Genomic DNA, 20,337 nt, shown 5'->3' with positions numbered 1-20,337 from the left:
GGAAAAGAAATACCATTTTTCAATGTCACCCAATTTTCATAGCCTTAAGCAAAAGACTTCAGCTAAATTTCTTACCTCTGTTAGCACAATCTTTACTATTAAGCAATTTGTGTAAGTTAGTTTTTGACTGACTCTAATCTTCTGACTGACAGAATTATAGACATAATGTGTTTCCTCAAGGGATTTTTCTACTTACAGAATCAGTCTGCAAACTTCTCACTGTGTGAATTATAGCCCATGATTTAATGTCAACCATTTCCACATCCTCAAAAACAAAGGAGACCCTATTTCTAGAGGTGGCTCCCCATGGCTCTTTGCCAACAAAAGTGCTTTTGACAGTGAATGACACTCTTCAGAAACCTTACTGATTTTTGTAGCTAAATTAGACCTTGCTTTGTCACCACTGCCTGAAAACAGTGAGAGGTGGGGACATGTCTGGGTGTTTCTGTTTACAGAAACAAACCCTAAGAAAGATACCTTCAACCCACATAAAAGCTGGCAAGACTAGCTAATCATAAGGATATATTTGCATCAGGTAGTATGTGCCACATCAGACAGTCTTAATGAAAAAGGCAGAGGAAAGAGGCGCAAACAGCACACACGTCTCCCCTTCCCCTCCACCAGTAAATACCTGATTTGTTGTAAGAACACAGACAACACAAGCTCCTCAGTAAGGCAAGCACCGAGAAGATTCACAGCAGGTCTGCAGAGAGGGCCTGCAGGGAGCAGAGCATCAGGGAAACTTGAGGTCAGGCTTACAACACAGCCTTGGCTGTGCCTAGCTCTAGGTCACCCCTTACTGCTTGGTGACACCACAGCACTGCAGGCAGGCACTGATCCTCAGTGGTTTCCCCTCCAGCACAAAGGCTGGAAACAATCCTTTCCTTTCCCCCAGGGCATCCCCACGAAGCTCCTGGCAGGGGGAGACACAGGTGAGATTGGCCCAGCTGGATACAGCATGGTGCTAATGCTGCCAGGCCTCTGGGTTCAATCCCTCTATGGGCCATTCACCTCAAAACTGGACTCAATGAACCTTGTGACCCCTTTCAACTCAGAATATTCCTTGATTCTGTGAACAGCTAAACTCAGGATATGATTGTGGATAAGGCCTTGCCTTTAATTTGTCAGAGGCTTCAGCAATCAGGTAATACAACAACACAGATCACTCAGGTACAAGTGATTCACAGTTCAGCTTCACCAAGTTTAAGGATCAAGGAAGTTTCTTCCCCTTGAAAGAAGGCCACTGCCACAGAGAAGACACAGCAGAACACACAGCAATGATAGCTAAAGAGCAGTAAATTACAGTTTGTATTAATACATGCTGCAAATCTAGGTAAAAAGGAGTAGAAGAAATGCAGCCTCTTCTACATTCCCTATACTGAAAAGAGCCTTATCCAGTAATGCAGGTGGGATGATGATTTACTTTTCCAATCACCCCTACATAAGACCTCAGGGTGTGCAAAATGGCCTTTTCACAAAGTTGTATTTGATGAAATCAGGATGGTGAATTCTTTTATGCTATAAAATGCTGTCAGATATAGCTGTAGTAATAACTTCAAAAAATATCAAAGTCTTCAATTGACCATGTTATACACAGAAGAGAAAGGTAAAATAGTTGATGAAAAATTAGATGAAAAAATGTTCTCTTATAACAAACACAAAGAGTAGTTGCTCAGTGCCTGGCATTCTTTGTGAATATTTCCTGGAATTTCTGGTGTCAGTGTCAGGTCAGTGCAGCTATAGGTGTGTTTCAATATTTAAATGTAGAAAAAAGCATTTTTTAATTTAAATTGTTGTTGGATAGTTTTTGCACAAATTTTTAAAAAACAAGGATCGTGGATCTTGCCAGGATATGAGCATCATGGGGAAAGGAAGAGAGATTTGAGGATTTTGCCAGATTGAAATGTTCAGGGTCTTGCACTCCTAACACTTACTCCAAATCTTAACCTCCATGTAAATACTCATAAATGCATTCACCACAGGTCTGGCAATGTTGATTTGAATTTTAGAGGCCCCAGATAGATCCTTTCCTAGAAGACTCTCTAAGCAGCAACAAAAACAAGAAAATAGCAAGAACTGATACTTTTAGTACAACTTCACATAGTTCCAGCAATCATAGGAGGGTGAATGCCATTCTGCACATATACACAGGGCACAGGGCATACAAAGCAACATTCAGCCTTTTTTTTTCAGTATATTCAAGCTTATTTTCCAGTATTTGAATAAAGAACCACTATTTTCTAAGTTACTTGGGTATTATCACCACATCTACACATCCACACTAACCAAAAGTCCTAATCATATAGAGGAGCTCAAATAATGTTCTATATTACTCCCTCTTATTTAAAAAGGCCACATTTCTTAGTACACATTTTCCAGGTCCTCTAGATATCTAGACAATGAAATCCTACACGTTGCAGACTAAAAGGAAAATGTTTCCATCTTCTTACGTAACATCATAAATAAGGGGGAACATTCAGCCAGGTCAAAAAGGGCACTAGCACAGGAGCAAAGAAAATTCCTCCTCCAGCATAAATTGCCATCTATAAATTTCTTACCAAAGGAAAGAGTACAATGAGTTTCCATAGAAAAAAACCTTAACACTGTCCAGCATCACAGCAGTGAACATGACAAAATCAAATTTAACTTTTAACAAGTTAAATGTTCTAGGAGAATGCAAGTCTTCAGACACAAGAGACTTAAAGCCATGATTGATGTGATGTAAATGTTATGTAATCCCAGTTCCCCATAATACCAGGGGTGTTTGCACAATCCCTTCTGAGGTACCTGGTGCTGACTACAGCACTGAACTGGGGTCTGATCCAGCGTCACAGTTTCTGAGTCTCTTTGCACTTAACAAGGTAGAACTAAAAATATAATAAAAGTCAAATAATGCAGAGACATTCCTGGTGATCCATTGTAGAGACAGTTTATTTAAAGAAAGAGATTATCCCCTTTTTTTTAACCAGGGTTGCAGAATAAATCTACTTGGTACTTTTTTCATACTATAATTGAATTGCCAACCATGGAAAACAGACAAACTCACTCTTTCTGTTTTCCCCTGGAGTTTTCTGCAGCAGCCATTACTAATGCCTTTGTTAGGCAGAAGTTGGCTGGAACCACGAAAACAGGAGCTGACCTGCTGCTTCTCTCATCTGGGTGTCACAGAACAAGGATTTGTTGCAGTCATTGCTTTGCCACCTGCCTGAGGCATTCAACTGTATCTAGCACAAAGATGCTGGAAAGCATTCAGGAGTAAATACACAATAACATTTGTATGTTTACAGCATCTGTGAAAGGTGTGGGTAGGGTGAATTCTCTGCTGTGTGTTTCCAGAGCAAGTCAAACCCATTAATTAAATTCATGCTCTTGTCCTGCTTCAAAAGTAAAGACAGAGATGATTTATGGGCACTGACAGCTGCAGGAACCGGTTTTGCTCACTCCCTCTCATTAATTAATTTTGAAGCATCTGGATAGGTCAATTTCTTAGATTCTAAACATACAAAAGGCTGTGCACATCCTCAGTTTCTGCAAAGAAAGAAAAATACCTGTTCCATGCAGAGAGCTGTCTGTCATGGTTTCTCAGTGCTGGCTGAATAATGCCTACTGAAATTGTGTAACTCAACATCCCTGTGCCTGCCCAGGCAACTTGTAGGATAAAGCTGTAAGAGGTCCCAGTCACAAAAAACATTTCTTATCCAGTAATTATTTTACTTCTCCTAACAACAAAAACTCTAAAATGAGAAAGTGGCACCTGTAGAACAGTGTAATCTACAGTAACAAACATTTTTCTCTAACAAGAGACCCAGGTAAATTGCCACAAACACTCCCTTCTAGAGGGAATATCAATGTCTGTATATTGCACATAATGATATATGCAAATATAAAAATAGAGCAATACACCAACATGTTTATTTCTTCTTTCTAGGTTTTTTAAACAGGAGGCAGATTGCTAGCATTTGGGGCTGAAAGCTGGAGGTAAGCAATCAGAAGACATTTAACATACAAGCTAGGAACAGGAAATTGTTACAGAAGTGGAAAATTTTGGGTACTGAACTTTCACCCTCAGCTCCTGCAAGATTTTTACTAATAAAGAGCTATACAAACATAGACAGATTATATTGACATTGCATTACCTGCCCAGTAGAGCCATATGCTGCTTCTGCAGACATGGCCAAAAAGATCAAAGCTTCCCATTCATTAATGAGCTAAACCTGGGTGTTGCATGTTTCATATCATGCTGTAAACCTATATTGACCTATATTGACAGAGTGAAGGGCTGGGCAGAGCTCTGGATCTGTCTTTCAATCAATTATTTTATGATTCTGTACAACACTTTGTAAAGCATAAAGCAGATTTATCTTGTTGTGATTCATAGCCCAGACAGCAGAAAGCCTGCCAGGAACAAGGATGCTGCCATCTAAAGCAGCTCATGATCCCTAGTCACCAGGAAGAAATAAAAAGTTTCCAGCATGGTCTATAAAAGTGGTGGAGCAAACAGAACATAAAACTCTCTGCCAGTGACCCAAAGGGGCCTCACTAACAGATGACTGTGACTGAGAATCTCTATCTAGGCATGAAAGGGCACATGGTACTGGGTTACAGAATCAATGGACAGCACCATCCCGAGGTGCCTTAGCTAATAGAAAGATAGTAATTCTCCAGAAAACTCTTGTACAACTGGCAAGACCACAGAGCTCTTTCAAATAGCCTATTTTCAGCTGTGAATCAAGATCTCTCCTTTTGTCAGCTGGTTTTTACCACTCAGGAAACAACCTGTGCCTTCTGAGTTACTGATGAGGTGCTTCACAAATCAAGGAGATCTGTCAGATTTCAAAGAATTGTTAAACAGTGTTCATTAAATGTTAGCTGGTGCATGGCATCTTACCTGCTTACATTCTTCATGTTGTCGGTGACAAGTTTGATATTTACAAGGAGCAATGTGATGACAGAATTCAAGAGCTGACATACTGATATATTTTAAAAAATTAAATTCAAGAAAGCTTGACAGAATAAATAACCTCAACATGATTATAATTCATAAGTACTTTTTGTAAAGAAAATTGAGTATTCACGTCTCTTCCTCCTCAATTCCTTCAGGAAACCAAGACCCAAGACAATCCTAGTTACCTACATTTCCTTCTTCTCATCCCCATAGAATCTAAGAGAGAAGTGTGCAGTTTGATAGTTGGAAGATTATTTTTTCACTCCAAGAATTCATGGAAACAATTCAGGATTTTCAAATTCTGCTTTGATTTCACAAAACTGCTCCTTTTCCTAAACTTAGAACAGAATCTTAAAGGCTTTGAATCCATTCCTAGCAAGGTTAATCAGTTTAACCATCAAAACGCAGTGAAAGCACATTAATACAAACCATATGTAAACAATCCTAGTGAAACACATGGGCACAATCACAAAGAATGCATGGAAATCAGGTTTGTTACACTGAAAATTAAATTGCAATGAAGAATTGAACTCATCAAAAAGAACTCGCAAAAAAAGTTATTGAACAACAGACATTGTAGCAGAGAAAACATTTGAATGGTACGAAAAGCATAAGGGCCAAGGTTGATAGAGAAGGGAAGGAAACTATGAGGGAAATGCAAACTTCAGGGCATTAGAATTAAATGGGAAATCAAAGCCACTATTGATAGCTAAGCATTTGATGAAACTCTAGAGGACAGCATAGAATTCTAACACTTTTTATTGACAAAGGAAAACACCTAGTGTCTACAACCAAGTTATCTTGGTTGGAAGACCAAGTTATGATTTCCAGAAAGAAAGAGTTAAGCCTTGTATTGTTTGAGTAAACTATGTAAGTTCTCTTTGATCCTTAGGGTGAGAGAGACCTTTCTTACCAAAAGCACTGATCAACTTCACACACTGAACAGAGAGAGGCTCTGTGTTGTGCTTGAGAGCTTCGAGGCAGGAGCTCCTGATGGAGCACGACCACAGGTGGATCAGAGTGACAAATGTCTGCTCAGAGAATGCAGCACCCCATGCACCTTCCCAGTGGAGGACAAACACAACTTTTAAAACCAAAAGCCTAGAAAGAGATTCTAGTGCAGCACAAGAAGGTGCTCAAATAACTGTGTCAAAAAGGTTAATTTTGTTCAGCATGAAACACACACAGGATCTGAACCATATCTATGGTCTATGTCAAAGCAGGTTTAGATAATTTTATTTTCATTTTGGTCTTATGACTTTGAGATAGCATGTTTTCAGCAACTAAATGAAATGGAAAACACCAATATGAGCTTCTGAGAGCCTAAAGATTTTGTTTAAATTCCAGATTATTTTGGAATGTGAAAGCTACTTGCTGCTTGGACCATGACAACCATGTAGACACTCTTCACTCTAACAATCTTCACCAGCATGGTAAGTCATACTCCAAAGACTGAGTCTCAGTGGTGATTGTGTTATGCAATAAACTGCAGTGACTAGGTGTATAGGGCTTCATGCTTCTGGCTCAAAGAGAGTAATTCAAAAGCTATTAAACAACATAAGCAAGAAGGATAAGGCAGCATACCTTGATTTACGACCACTGTTTTACACACCAGACAAGTATTAAGTTTCCCAGAATATCTCAGAAAGGATGTTGCTAAGCAAAGATGATGCTAAAAAAAGTACTTAATTAAGATGTCTGAATGCAATTTATAGGGCTAACAGCCATGCTCCAAACTATTACCAGCAAGCAGAAAAGGAAAAAGGTCCAAATACAATGAAAAAAAAAGCTACTTCAAACTCAAGTTTAAGAGCAAATATAGAATGTTTTGTCTACTTTTGGATCAAAAGCCAATTACACAGGCATCAGACAGAAGTTGACAGACAAACCAGTTGTCATTGGACATGATATAAGGAGTGTGCTGACAACTAACCAACAGCTGTGACACCCAGCAGCTCTCCTTTTTGGCATTTTCATTTTACATTTCTACTGAATTATAGGAATTTCCTAGAGGACTCAAAATAAACAAAACCCAATAATAAATTAAAGGAAAACCCTGTAGCTGACCTACTCCTTCAGAATTTGTTAAATAGACAAAAGGAATTTACATACAGCAGTTAAGAATGCACTTGAAAGTTTAGTTAAACAAGGTACCTGCATCCTTTCATAACTAGACGGTGGATTTTATTTTTCATTTCCTTTCACTGTATGTGTAAATGTTTAGGCCATGGCTTACACAAAACAAATAAGGACATCAGAACCAAATTATACTGCAAGATTGATAGAGATCTGAACAAAGATTAAAAGGAGGAATCTTGTAACTAATAATGATACCTATATTTAAAAATAAAATAGAATGCAAAAAGGACATAAAATGACCGCAGTAAAAGGTTGCATAAAAACAGGAACACACCATGACTCATTCTTCATAAGCTTTATTATTCACTTCACATAAAGTACTGATCACACCTTTAACAGATGCACAAAAACATTCAACCCTTTGCAAGAGTATAGTAAGATTGAACAGGGCTATAAATCTTCAAAGTGCAGCACAAACATTAAGCTCTGAGAAGGATATGAAATGGTGACATACAGGACAGGTTAAGTGACTTGCTCTAAGGGCAACAGAGCAGCGCAGTGAACCGAGGCTGAATGAATCCCAGGTTCTCCCTAGCAACGAGCCACATCAGATACCCAGGCCACTTAAATTTGCATTTAGGTTTCAATCATATTTCAGGCTTTTAATAGAAAATCCTCTAAATGTCACCCATGGGTCAGACACCATGCAATGTTGTCTTCCTGTATTTGCAGGCAAACAGCAGCCATGAAACTACATATACAGCCAGGGGTACTTTCAAACCTGGAAGCTAGATAGTGACATTTTATAAGAAGTTGTCAGAGTTTACCCATAAATTACAAAAACTATAACTGCAAAGAATATGTATGCAATGAGAGTATAGCAAAGAGAGCAGCAGCAGCAATGAGCTTGTTGATTGTACTGTCCTTGTTGCCTTGTACTTTCCTCCTCAGCCCCATTGCCTATGGGTGCTGAATCCTGGACCAAACTACCCTGGCTTAGATCCTAGGAGTGCTCTGCTGAAAGGGATCTCAAGGACAACATAAACTTCACTCTCTTACAAGAAAAACCTTGCACATTTCAAGAATGGTGCAAGCATAACTCTGTGTGGATTTGTTGTTTGTAATGTAAGCTACACTGAGATTTTTCAAGTTATCACTCATGCAGAGAGATGCTGAGAATGAAAGAAAGCACATGGCCCTATTTCTAAAACCCACAGCAAAATACATTGCCCATTCTACAGAAATGAACTTGACTTGGTGATTCATGGTCATTATAGGCTTGCATGCAAGCACAAGTCCTCATGGGCTCACATTTCTTTCACTACAAGAAATACTGAAAATATTTGTATTTTTAAAGGAGGAAAAGCATCTGCATTGCAGTATTGTTGTACTCTAAATCTGCAATTATCCCATTAATTTATCTTTTTAGAAATTCTTAATACAAACACTTTGCTGCGCTTTCCATTTAGCTGGAGCATGTCTGAAAGAACAACAGCTTTACCAATATCTAGAATATTATTGCAATGCCAGAGACATCTAAGTTTCAAAGTTTGTGAAAATCTGAAGGGTGAAATTCTGACAAGCACACATGAAGTTTTAATGGATACTACAAAGATCCTGGCACCCAGAAAGAAAAAAAGAAAACACATAGGAAAGAAAGTCCCATAATACTACATATTTGAAAGTTTTCTAATTTTACTGCTGTTGTTGAAACATTTTACATGAGTCCTAATCCACTGTAGCAAAGGTTATGTTCACTTTAAGCAGGTTAGCATTCCAGTTCAGCTCAAGGGGATGCGCATACTACTCAAGTGATTTATTTGATCACTGTCTAAATTTAAAATTCACAATGGTACCAAGAGGAGGTTGTTCTATTTCCACATTGTTTGCATTAGACAGTTAATGCCTCATAGGTTCCTTCTTACATATGTGTGCATGTGATGAAACCACTTGCAAAGTGTTTTTCTCTTGCAGAACCAAGATATTTAAAACAAATCTATGAAGCAGTCGATGGAGTACAATTGGAAAGGTAGGATTATTTTTTTCTCCTTGTGTATGTCTAAAAATTACTGGCCATTCACTATTGTAACTTCAGCATTCCACAACATAAACCATCTCTCCCTACAGTACTCCACAGTATTTTCTAATGACAACACTCAGCTGCCACAAGCACTAGTGACAGGACAGAACTGTTTCTTTCCAATCCGTAAGTTTCCTGATGTAGCAAATAAAAGCTTGCCAATTTCCACTCTGAAGTCTAGAAAAAGACACTGTACAGAAGAAATACAGGAATAAAACATTGAATCAATCTAAGACAGTAAACATAGGTGAAAACTGGCAAGAAAAAAATGCGAAAATGCAGGCAAATCGTGTGGAAATAACAAGAATGGGAGGCAAACAGAGGAAAGAGAGGGATTTGGGAAAAGAGAACCAATTGGAGAACATAAGGATTAATTTGATTTGAGAGGGAGAGCACACTGACTTTTAACAGATTCCCTATAAAAAGTTGCAGGTTATGCCATCAAACGGTCAAACACAAAAGCACAACTTCCTGACAATGTTAAGGAATCTACTTGGTCAATGTGTTGGATTTTGGGGGGGTTTTGTTTGGGGGTTTTTTGGTGCTGGTTTCTTTTTTATGGGGGCAAGGGTGTAGTTTTTGCTGGGTTGGGTTGTTTTCCTTTTGTTTTTATAAAGGGAATCATTGACTTATTCTAACTGCTTATGGCTTTATTCAATTTTCTTGGTATTAAGAGAGGCTGATGTTCTGAGCACAACAATACCACCACAATACTTGCCACTAGCAATATTTCATATGATATAAACAAATCAGAAGCATCTGAAATATTCAGGACAAGATGATTTTTGGGCACACTAAGCTACAGCTGAATACCAGTGCTGAGATCACATATCCTGCCTGGCCTAAATCCTGCCCAAACACATATACACAGCCCACTCCAATCCTGTATTTGAAGCAATCTCCATGGACATCCAAGTCTATTTTCAGAATATTGCTCCCTGAAGTAAAAATGTATGGCATACTTAAAGTATAAAAGCCTGCTAAACTCCAGCAGTGTCTCTTCATACCCTCTTACAAAGAATCAATGGGGAAAAACCAATCACACAAAGAAGCACTGAGCCTTTTCATCGAACTGGTGTGCAACCAAGAGTTTTCAGTAAGATAGAATGACAGGATTACAGGAGTAAACCTGCTTAGACTTCATTGCTGATTTCCTAAGATTTATTGTCTTATTTTAACTTAAAATAATTTCACAGTGTCTAAAACATATGAGATCTCCATCTCTTCTCTCCTTTTCCATCTTACTCTGTTCACCAAGGTCACCTAAAGATTCAAAGTCTTCCAACATCATATTTTAAAGGTTCTTTTATCTTTGGCCCCAAATTTCGGAAGAAGGTCAATAAATTATTTTTGCACAGAACTCACAGGCAAGTACAAGAGGCAACAGCTTCCAGCAGATGGGCCAACAAAGAGCTTGATTTCAGAGTGTACAGAGTGCTGCCGTGCTGCTAATGAGTGGCACTGTCTGGCAATGTACAGGACACGACCACACAATCACAGAATAAGCTGAGTAAGAAGGGCCCCACAAGGATCAGCAAGTCCAGCTCCTGGCCCTGCACAGCACCATCCCCAAGAGTCACACCGTGTGCCTGAGAGCATTGTCCAAATGCTTCTGGAACACTCAGACTTGCTGTTGTGACCTCTTCCCTGGGGAGCCCATTCCAGGGCCCAAACTGCATCTGGGTGAAGAAACTCGCCCTAATATCCAACCTAAACCTCCCCTGAAACAACTTCAGACCATTCCCTCTGGTCCTGACACTGGTCACCACAGAGGAAAGATCAGTGCCTGCTCCTCCTCTTCCCCTCACAAGGAAGCTGTAGACTGCAATAAGGTCTCCCCTCAGTCTCCTCCAGGCTGAACAGACCAAATGACCTCAGAATACACTTAGGAAGCATTCTGACTTGTCAATTTTTTCTCACAGACTAAATCCTACAGCAGTAATGCTGTAGCTTTCATGCTCACTGTCTGACATTGTCAGTTTTTCTAATGTCCCAAGTAGGATTTCTCATTGATAACAGCATCCATAAAACTGCATGGAAGTATTCCAGGAGGCTAAAAAAATAAGCCTTTATACATATATGTGCAGTTGAGAAACAATCTGCGTCTAGAAAGTACTTCTATATTTAAGCAGGCTTAAATCAACTGATTCTGTAAATGGAAAGTGACTTCCGGGCCAGAAGACAGCACCCACATCAAGTCCCAGTCAAAACCACAGAGGAGGCAGTGATTGCTTTACCCAGTATTCAAAGAGTTAGAGAATTCCCTCATAAATTAGGATCCCCAGCTCAGTTTGACCCTCAGTCTCTAAGACACATTCACAGCTTTCAGAATCATGTCTTTGATGGCTCTCAAGCAGGCTGCTCAAGCCTGACATCAGGAAGAGAGCAAAGTATGAGCAAGGGAACTTTGTGAATTGTAGACCCATGACAGCACCATCTCCAGACCCAATTCTAGAGCTGGTTTTATATTATATATTTTTAAAAGACGTTGGATACAACCAAGGATTTCCAGGTGAAAGGCTGGAACCCAAGAATCTCCCTCCAAAGTGAGCAGTTGTACAGAATCACATAGAGACACTTTAACCTCTCAAGAGAAATGACATTTCAGACACAGCCCCTCTGTTCCATAAAAATTGGCTACAACTAATTTGAGGCTCCACTTGTGTTGCCAAACACAGACCCCCCACTCAGGCCTAGCCTAACACAATTACTGACCCAAATAAAGCTCCTCTGCTGATTGTTTCTCTCACATGCACATCACCACCTGCTTCCCATTTTTGCCTTGTCACACTTTCAGACCATGAAAGCCTTGGGAAGGAGCACATTTCTTTGTTTGCCTCTATGCAATATGGAACTAAACAGGACTCAGGGTTTTAGGCCCCACTATTAAACAAGCTATTATATTTTATGGGATTGATAATTTTAAAAGACAGGAAACAAACTTCATTAATTTAAACACTAGACTATGTAAGTTTGGAAAAACCAAACGTAGAAAACAAGCTTAGCTGAAGAGGAAATGAGTGGGTTTATGCTACCAGCTCTATTTGGTTTTCCTTTATGTAAACTGGCTAATGATTGTGAGAGCTGTATCCTTTTCCCCACTTTTCCTTTTACTCCTTAAACATAAAACAATCATTTTGTATGGTAAATAACGTGGGTAGGGAAATGTTCCGTGACCTAGTGCTGTGAATGATGAGGAACTAGTCCGAGAGAATGTATTTCATTTTAAGTATCTTATAAATATTGTAAATCAATTGCAAAGAGCATAACAGGAAAAAAATTACATGTTCAGATCACCTCCAAGTTGTAGCCCTTGTGTCCTCTAGGACACTCTGCTACAGCAAAAACACCCCACAAAAAGGTCCACCTTCCATGTCAGCTGGCCTTACTCTCTCAACTGTTTATAAAACAGTCAACAGCTACCAAAGATAGGTCAGTGAATGAAATAATACAAGAATGTCTTTTTAAAAACAGAACAAAACCAACAACAAAAATAGCACAAACCCCAAAACTGTCAAGGTAGAAATAAGAATCTAGTATGAGAATAAAACATGGCACTTCATGTGCTGACTAACACAGTCAGGAAGCCACCAAGAGTAAGTGGAAGATCTGGCTGACCTTACTGGTTTGAAAAGAAGGACATTTTGAGGAGGAGCCTAGCAGGATTTAACATAGCTATGTATATTATTATCAGCTTACACAATGACCAACAGTTACAAATCAAAATAGAACACCCTTTGTAAAACTGATAGCATCTACTTTTCATTACCTTCCCCTTCAGCAAACACACTCACAAACAACAAGTGCAGGTGTGCTCGAGCAGTACTGGTAACACCCCAACTTCCCTGCCCTGAGACCTGCCCACTGCTGCCTCTTGGTGCAAAACAGCTGCAAGGAAAAGCAAGAACGTGAAGGGGCAATGTGGGAGCAGAAAACCTGTCAGCATCTGACATAAACACAGCTAGATGCCTGCAGGTATGGGAAGAGAACAGCCGTAAAGAAATGGAGCAGTTCCTAATGCTGCATTTGCATCAATGCAGGTGCTCCCCATTGCAGCTGAAGTATTCACACAGGCACAGAACAATTAGCAGGTACTGCCATTGTACTGTACAACTGGACTGGTATGGCTTTGGGGCAGTACAACTACACATATGTAAGATAATTAGCATGTATTTTTCTATTATAAGCAGAGCAGACTAAATGTGACCTTTTCTCTGCATTTTGAGAAAACAAACGTAGCCAGACACTTCCACTGCTCTGACCATCCTGACTGCCAGAGTAGCTTCTCATCAGATCACAGCCAGCCATCAGCTGGCAGGATGCTCTTCCCTGTGCTGAGCTTTGTCACAGCATGCACCCACAATCAGGGGGCATCACTGACCCCTGCACAGTAGTCACACACACCTCTCAGCTAGGAGACTGTACTCTAGTTTGGACAATGTTATGAACAATCCAAAGATATAATACAGAGTTTATTCTATTAGAGTACTATTTCGTGTACATGACAATTAGAGGCGACTGCTACTGTGCTCCTGGAGCTGCAGATTTTTGTCAGCTACTACTATTGCAAATTTCCTCGATAAACACTTAATGCTTGCATATCTTTTCAGACGACATAACGCAAATAAAGGTTAAAATCATGAGAGCATAATGATTATTTGGTGAGTAGGCCATACTTTGGTGATTAGTTATGCCATATTGATGGTTCATCTGGCAAATATAATTTGTTATTTGAGTATTTGATATTCATAGAACCACAGAAAGGCTTGGTTTAAAAGCGACTTTAAGGACTATGTAGTACCAATCCCCCTGCCATGGGCAGGGATGCCACCCACTAGACCAGGTTGCTCAGGACTCCATCCAACCTGGCCTTGAACACTTTGGGGAATGGGGCATCCACAGCTTCTCTGGGCAACCTGTCCCAGTGCCTCACTACCCTCTGGGGAAAGAATTTCTTCCCAACAACTCATCTAAATTTCTCCTTTTTCACTGTAAAGCCATTCTGCCTTGTCTCACTACTATCTACCCGTATTTAAAGTTGTTCTCATTCACTTTTATAAGCCCCCTTTGAGTATTGGAAGGCCACAACAAGGTCTCCCCAGAGCCTTTTCTTTTCCAGGCTGAACAACTCCAGCTTTTGTAGTGTGTCTTCAGAGGAGAGATCCTCCAACCCTCTGGACTTTTAAATCACTTTCTTTTTAATCTCCCAAAAAGTGTGTGATTCTGCTAGTTAGAAACAATTCTGCTTAAGTGTCACTTAGTTTGCTTTGCCCCTCGCTATGATTGCTCACATACCTTTGTCATTTAAGGATTCAGTTATTCTGCTATGTATCACCTTGATGAAACAAAACCCTTTTGTGACATCAGACCTACTTCCTCACTAATGAAAAAACTACTCTATGTCAGAATACAAAGCATCCAAATTTATGAGGCTGTAACTGTGAGACTTCTTTAATTTTCCAGATAACAAGCAACACGTGCTTCTGATCAATGAGACCCTCCAGATTGTGATAACTGGACTGATTAAAACCACTTTTCTTCTTTGAAAAAACTACAAGTCTAAATCCGTTTCATGGCTTTACTATGAAGAAGCCTGAATTATACCACTAAATAACACACATAAAACCAACATCATCTTTCATGTCATGCATAGCACACACAGAACACATCAAATTCTTCCCTCACTGAAATAAATAACCATTGTCTGTACACAGCATCTGTGGGTAGTATCACCCAGAAGTTTGACACTTTAGTCATGGAAATGCAAAATATCAGGCCACCTTGTACAATGAACAGTCCATAGGCTTAATTCAGCCTGGTCAGGGAGAAAGGGGGGAAAAAATCACTTTAAAAATACATTATCACTCTTAACAACTGATGACAGTATATGGATTATTTGCATTCAAACAATTATTATTTTTATCTATAAAAAACAGGGGACTCAATTTGAAAAGGAACAAGCCTAGGGTGGCAATGGGAGCCAAACATCCCAAACTGACAGCCATAAGTCACCACTGAAGTTAGGCTGTGGGTCAGGAAGTTTTATACAAGTTTTTGAGGAGTCTCCATGTGCCAGCTTCTCCTGTCCTCACTGTTAGCTGCACTAGAAATACATGCAAGCTGTTCAGTAGGCAAATAATATTCTCAGTGGAGAGTAAAAGTGGCTGACAGACCTGTGCAGCTCCTCAGCTCTGTAAAATAAAGAAAAATAGGACAATCAACAGTAACCTTGGCAATAACCTTGTGCTGGCTGGATAGCATGAGGCTCTTTCTGTCACACACTGACACACCTTATTCCCAAATATAGAGCCTGCCTCCCTCAAAAGAGGAGAGCAAGCTGCACCAGAAAAAGCCCTTGCTCAGTTTTCTTTCCTTGCAGAGCAGCACAGATAGGAAGGACTGCAGGGTGACTCAAAGTCAGTCCACAGGCCATTCTCTGCCAGCAGGATGGCACAGCCAGGTGTCTCTCTAGGGCTGGACTGCAAGATGGCTGAAGCACAGGAACAACACCTCAGTGCTGCATTTTGAGAAAGGGTGAACAAAAAGACTAAAGTCAATTCAGCTAGCAAAAAACAGACTAAAATAGCCTTAAAATAAAATGAGGTGGGATCTACTTCCTATAAGGGGCCATATTACAGTTCCTCAGTTTAGTTCATTTATTTTAAATTATATATGTCAATTGAGTTATTCCCTGAAGTACTTTTAAAATAAATTTCCAGATTAGGATTCAGTCCAGAGAAATGAAATTAGATTTTGGTCCAGCTCTACGTATTGGTCTCAGTGAAGATTTGAGCACAGACTGTGCTCTCCACAGACCATGGTATAATAATAGAACAGTTTGGGTTGGAAGAGGTAACCTAGCTCATCACCTCTGCAATGAGCAGGGACATCTTCAAGTAGATCAGGTTGTTCAGATCATTCTGGGCCCAGGATAGTTTGGGTTCTCCTACTCCTCAAGCCTGCACCTGTTCTGAGCCCCTCTGGTCTCAAAACAGGTCAGGAAAAAGTCCCCAGGATCTGAAGGGGTCTCTGTATTTTATGTAAGACAGTTCTTACACATTATATTCATCCAACAGTAGTGATTAGCCTGCACAGTGTGTAGCTAAGTTATGCGCCTCATATTTTTTCCTTTACATGGTTTTTCCTGTTATTTTCTCTCCCCCTCTAGCACAGGCTGGTAATTTTTTCTACTGTATGTTTACTAGTTTTCTAAATTTCTAAATATAGTTCCTCTCAACTCTACCACTCCTCCTACAGTTTTTCTGTGCCTCTTTTATGTTGCCTGTCATCCAGATCAATTATTCCTCTGGCTCCACACCTCAGTAACACAGAGGCTCACAGAATGGATTGGGTTCAAAGGGAGTTTAAATGTCATCTCATCCACCTGCCCTGCAGTGAGCATGGACATTGCACTTCCTTCCTCCTGCCTGGGCACATCTGAGCCTCTGTCAGACCCAGCACGTGCTGAGAACAGTCTCTGAAATCTTCTGGGAGATGTGAATGCCTGCTTAGCACAGAAGGCAAACTGTGAGAAGCTTGTCAAGTGCTAGAGCTCTCTAAAGCTATTCCCACCCCACATTCTCTGTATTTCCTCTGCATATATTTCTATGCAAACACTTTCTCTTGCCACACTTGTTTCTGTGCATATGAATCCTAGAATTTGGCATCTATGTTAGCAAAGAAATACCAACAAAGACAATTGTGTTTGCATCTCTAGTGAGGCAGACAGACTTTATTTTGATGAACGAGGATTTCTGTCCGTGGTAAAGAGACTGGAACCTCAGGGCAGTATCCTCAGAATGGATGGGTTTTACTGAGGAGTGCAAAACACAACAAACTGATGGGGAAGACACTGGCAAGCTCAAGTCTGAAAGATGCCTCTACCAGAAAAGTCATCAGAAGGAGGCGCCTTGGGTCCCTGGGAGATGCATCACTCAGGCTCAGCCCAGATAATCCCCATGTAGGAAAAATCTCCTTACTTGCTAAGGTCATCTAGAGTAGGAAAGGATGGAGGAGAGTTAAAGGCAAGCAATAGAAGCATCAGGGGCTGTGGGATGAAAACTCCAAACAAACTAAAACAAACAAACTGGATTAAAAATAATGATCCAAAATCAGAGTTTATCTGTTGAGATCTACTAGAGAAGCTATTTTAATATTGTCTCACTCAGCTTTCAGCCTCTGCTCCTGGAGGTGTCTAAAAGGAATTTAAAAATAAAAATCAAGACAAAAGAAAAAATTTGCCATGAATAAAAGTAAGATTGACCTTTTTCTGTTTCCATGTAAACTTCCAAAAAATATTGAGAAAGGTGCCAAACCATCTTTATGACTCAAAAATATTTCTTCTTCCCCTTTCATGACATTATCTCTTGTTTGCCTTTTATTTACTCATAACACTGCCACAGTTTAAATAGACAATATGAGTTATGTAATAACTTAGAGTCAGATACCTTGTGTTTCTCAAATCTAATAAAGAAAAGCAGACTTCTCTTAAAGCACACTGTGGCTTGAAACACAAGGCTGTGGGTTTGGAGTCAGACATTATTCTTGTTATCTTCACCAAGGTCTCACACTTGAAAGAGAGCTCCCACCTCATTCTCTTCGCTGGCACCACCATAAGTGTTTTTAACCACCTTCCCTTTTTCAGCAATTGTTTTACTGATGGGATTTATGTCCTGCTCTCCTCAAACTAAACTCCTCCTTCCATTGTTCAAATTTTTTCCAACTTTTTTTTTAAGAAGTTGCTCTTCTATATCATATTGCTTTAAAGGATCAAAGTCAGTCATTCATAACATCAGGTCTTCCTTGTCTCTCTGTGAACACTTCTTTAATACACTGCAAGCACATTATATCTAGACTATCTTTTGACATGGTCAGCTAAAGGTCTGCCGGGGTGGCTGGGGTATACACACAAAACTGGGCCTCTTCCATCTCTTTTACTGAAGAAAAGAATAATAACTTTAAATGAAACAAGCATTGAAATTGAATATGCAAACCACAAGGCCATTCCACACTATCACACTGCAAGAATCTGATTATTTTGTAGAACCTGGTACAAGCTCATCCAGAGTGACACACTTCAGGAGATCCAGCAGCTACTAAAAGCTGAAAAAATTCAAGTTCAAAATTTGAGAGAGTAAGAAAATTAATTCTAGGCCTCCTTCATTTCTTTTACCTCAACAGCTCCATCTTATTCCTGCAAATGCTCCAAGTGGTCCAGTCTTCACCTAAAAAAACTTCTAAAAAATCTCTACTTAATATTTTTGCAGAGCTTTAATGCCAGGTGATCTATTAGTGTCCAGGATTAAGTAACTGCATAATAACTAATGACAGACATTTACAGGCCTTCAGAAATTTCATGGTCAGGACAGAATAATATCCAGGATTAATGGCAGTTTGATCTCAATTCTGAGAATCTGAATGTTAAAGCCAAGGATTTTACTGCCACTTTAGACAGGCAGCCTTTTTCCAGAGGGAAAATAACACCCAAAGTGTTCTACAACACAGCATCTCCCATCATGTCATGTTTTTCTGAAATTATCTCACCAATTTAGCAGCACAGCATATCTGACACAACAAACATTTGATAAGGATGCAATGTTTCTAAATTCAGTTAACATCCATCAGTTAACATCATCCATTGTAGAAGTTGCAAACGCTCTTTTGTTTCAAGCCTGTAGCAATTGCTTGACTCAAACTGCTCCAGACAGCAGCTTATTAGTATTATTTATCCATTAGCACAACTATGAACAGCACACAAGTCTTTAGAGCTCGGTATCTAAAACAAGATAAGTAGGATTAAAGCATGATTTTTCATGCTATGAAAGCAATTTGCTCCCCAGAATTATTTTCCAGCTTGACTTGAAAGATTATCATAAATGGAAGGAAAGGGCGAGGGAAAAAAAAAAAGCCAGTGTTCAGACAGTGACATTGTAAAATTATATTCCTATTTCAGGGATGTGAAATAATTCGTAAGATAATACAATGTACACTGCTTTCCATATGTAATAGTTTATTCATGCCACAGGACAGATCCCATTGTAAGTAATCAGTGGAAAAGCATAATGCAGCAGCTGCAGAGAAAATTCCAACAGCAGCTGTAATTAAAGAAATAAAAACCAAACAAAACAAACACACACCAAAAAACAGGAAAGTGCTTTCTGTGAAAACTTCAATAGTAATTTCAATTTATAATTGCCTTCTATGATGATCACAAACATCTTTACAACAAAATAAAGGCCAGTAATTAGGACTTGCCAATGCTTAAAACGTATATGCAGCATTTTTTGCTTTAAAAACAAAAAAATTTGTGAATAAAATCCCTGAGTAGGAAATCTGTCTGATAAAACTCTAAGCAGAAGCACCCTGACTTGAAATGCCCACTCTCAGCTAGAAGCAATATCTGTTGTTGGACCTGGTCTACGTACAAATCAGAACTGGGCTCACCAAACCTATAAACTTGAAAGCCAAGCCAAAGGCTGTGTGGGCATTTCAGAGGGCAATCCTCTTCAGACAAAAGACCCTGTATCAGAATTCCTGCTGTGATGCTGCTGAGGTATGTGGGGTGAGAATGCACAGTACATGGTCTGCAGAGATGGGGAAGGGAGTCTGCAATTCAGGGGAGAGAAGCAGCTGGCCTGAAAGCCATTCCAACAAGCACTCAGCTACATCAAGTGGCTACTCCTGATAGAAATTTCTGCTTCAGAACAGTTCATGTGTACACAAAGGCAAAAAGCATAGGTATGAGCAGCTATGCCCTAGGACAAACCCAGCTGCTGCATGACTGTAGGCCATCAGAGGCTCTAAGAATGAGACATCTGACATCAGGTATTTAGTTCAGTGCTAACACCAGAAGTACTCAGATTTTAGAGGGGAACTGTTTGCATTTACATTTCTGCTAGCATAATTGCCAATTCAAGCCATGCCTGAGAAGAATAAATCAATACTACTTTCCTTGGATGTTTTGTAAATAAATTACTCCAGAAAATACCCTGACCTTGCTTCATCAATTTCTGTTTTATGGGAAGTGAGCCACTGTCCTTAGGCATTGGCAAAAAAGTATGTGAGTCTGTAGAGAATCTCAAGAGAACAAGAAAGAGCCTGAATAACAATGGACAAAACATATTAACAACCTGCCCTGACATTAACTTGAAACAAGATAGCCACCACCCATAAAGAATATTGGGTGTTTTAGGGGTTTTGGATGTTCAGATCTGGGACATCAGTTTAGGTTCAG

General features: G+C 39.6%; 1 protein-coding gene across 3 annotated transcripts in view; it reads left to right on the top strand.

Moving 5' to 3' along the window:
* Positions 1-20,337, top strand: part of C4H4orf19 (chromosome 4 C4orf19 homolog) — a 40,258-nt gene that overhangs the window by 15,318 nt on the left and 4,603 nt on the right. For 2 of the 3 annotated variants that reach the window (XM_058804098.1, XM_058804099.1), the window contains exons 2-4: positions 3,929-3,978; positions 6,293-6,378; positions 8,999-9,053. The gene's annotated coding sequence lies outside the window, so the exon portion shown is untranslated. The remainder of the gene's footprint in view (positions 1-3,928; positions 3,979-6,292; positions 6,379-8,998; positions 9,054-20,337) is intronic. The other variant, XM_058804100.1, reaches the window with a different exon arrangement.

Source organism: Ammospiza caudacuta, chromosome 4, assembly GCF_027887145.1.
Source record: "Ammospiza caudacuta isolate bAmmCau1 chromosome 4, bAmmCau1.pri, whole genome shotgun sequence".
Taxonomy (NCBI): Eukaryota; Metazoa; Chordata; class Aves; order Passeriformes; family Passerellidae; genus Ammospiza; species Ammospiza caudacuta.
Note: the sequence above shows the minus strand (reverse complement) of the source record. Positions and strands in the feature narration are given on the sequence as shown.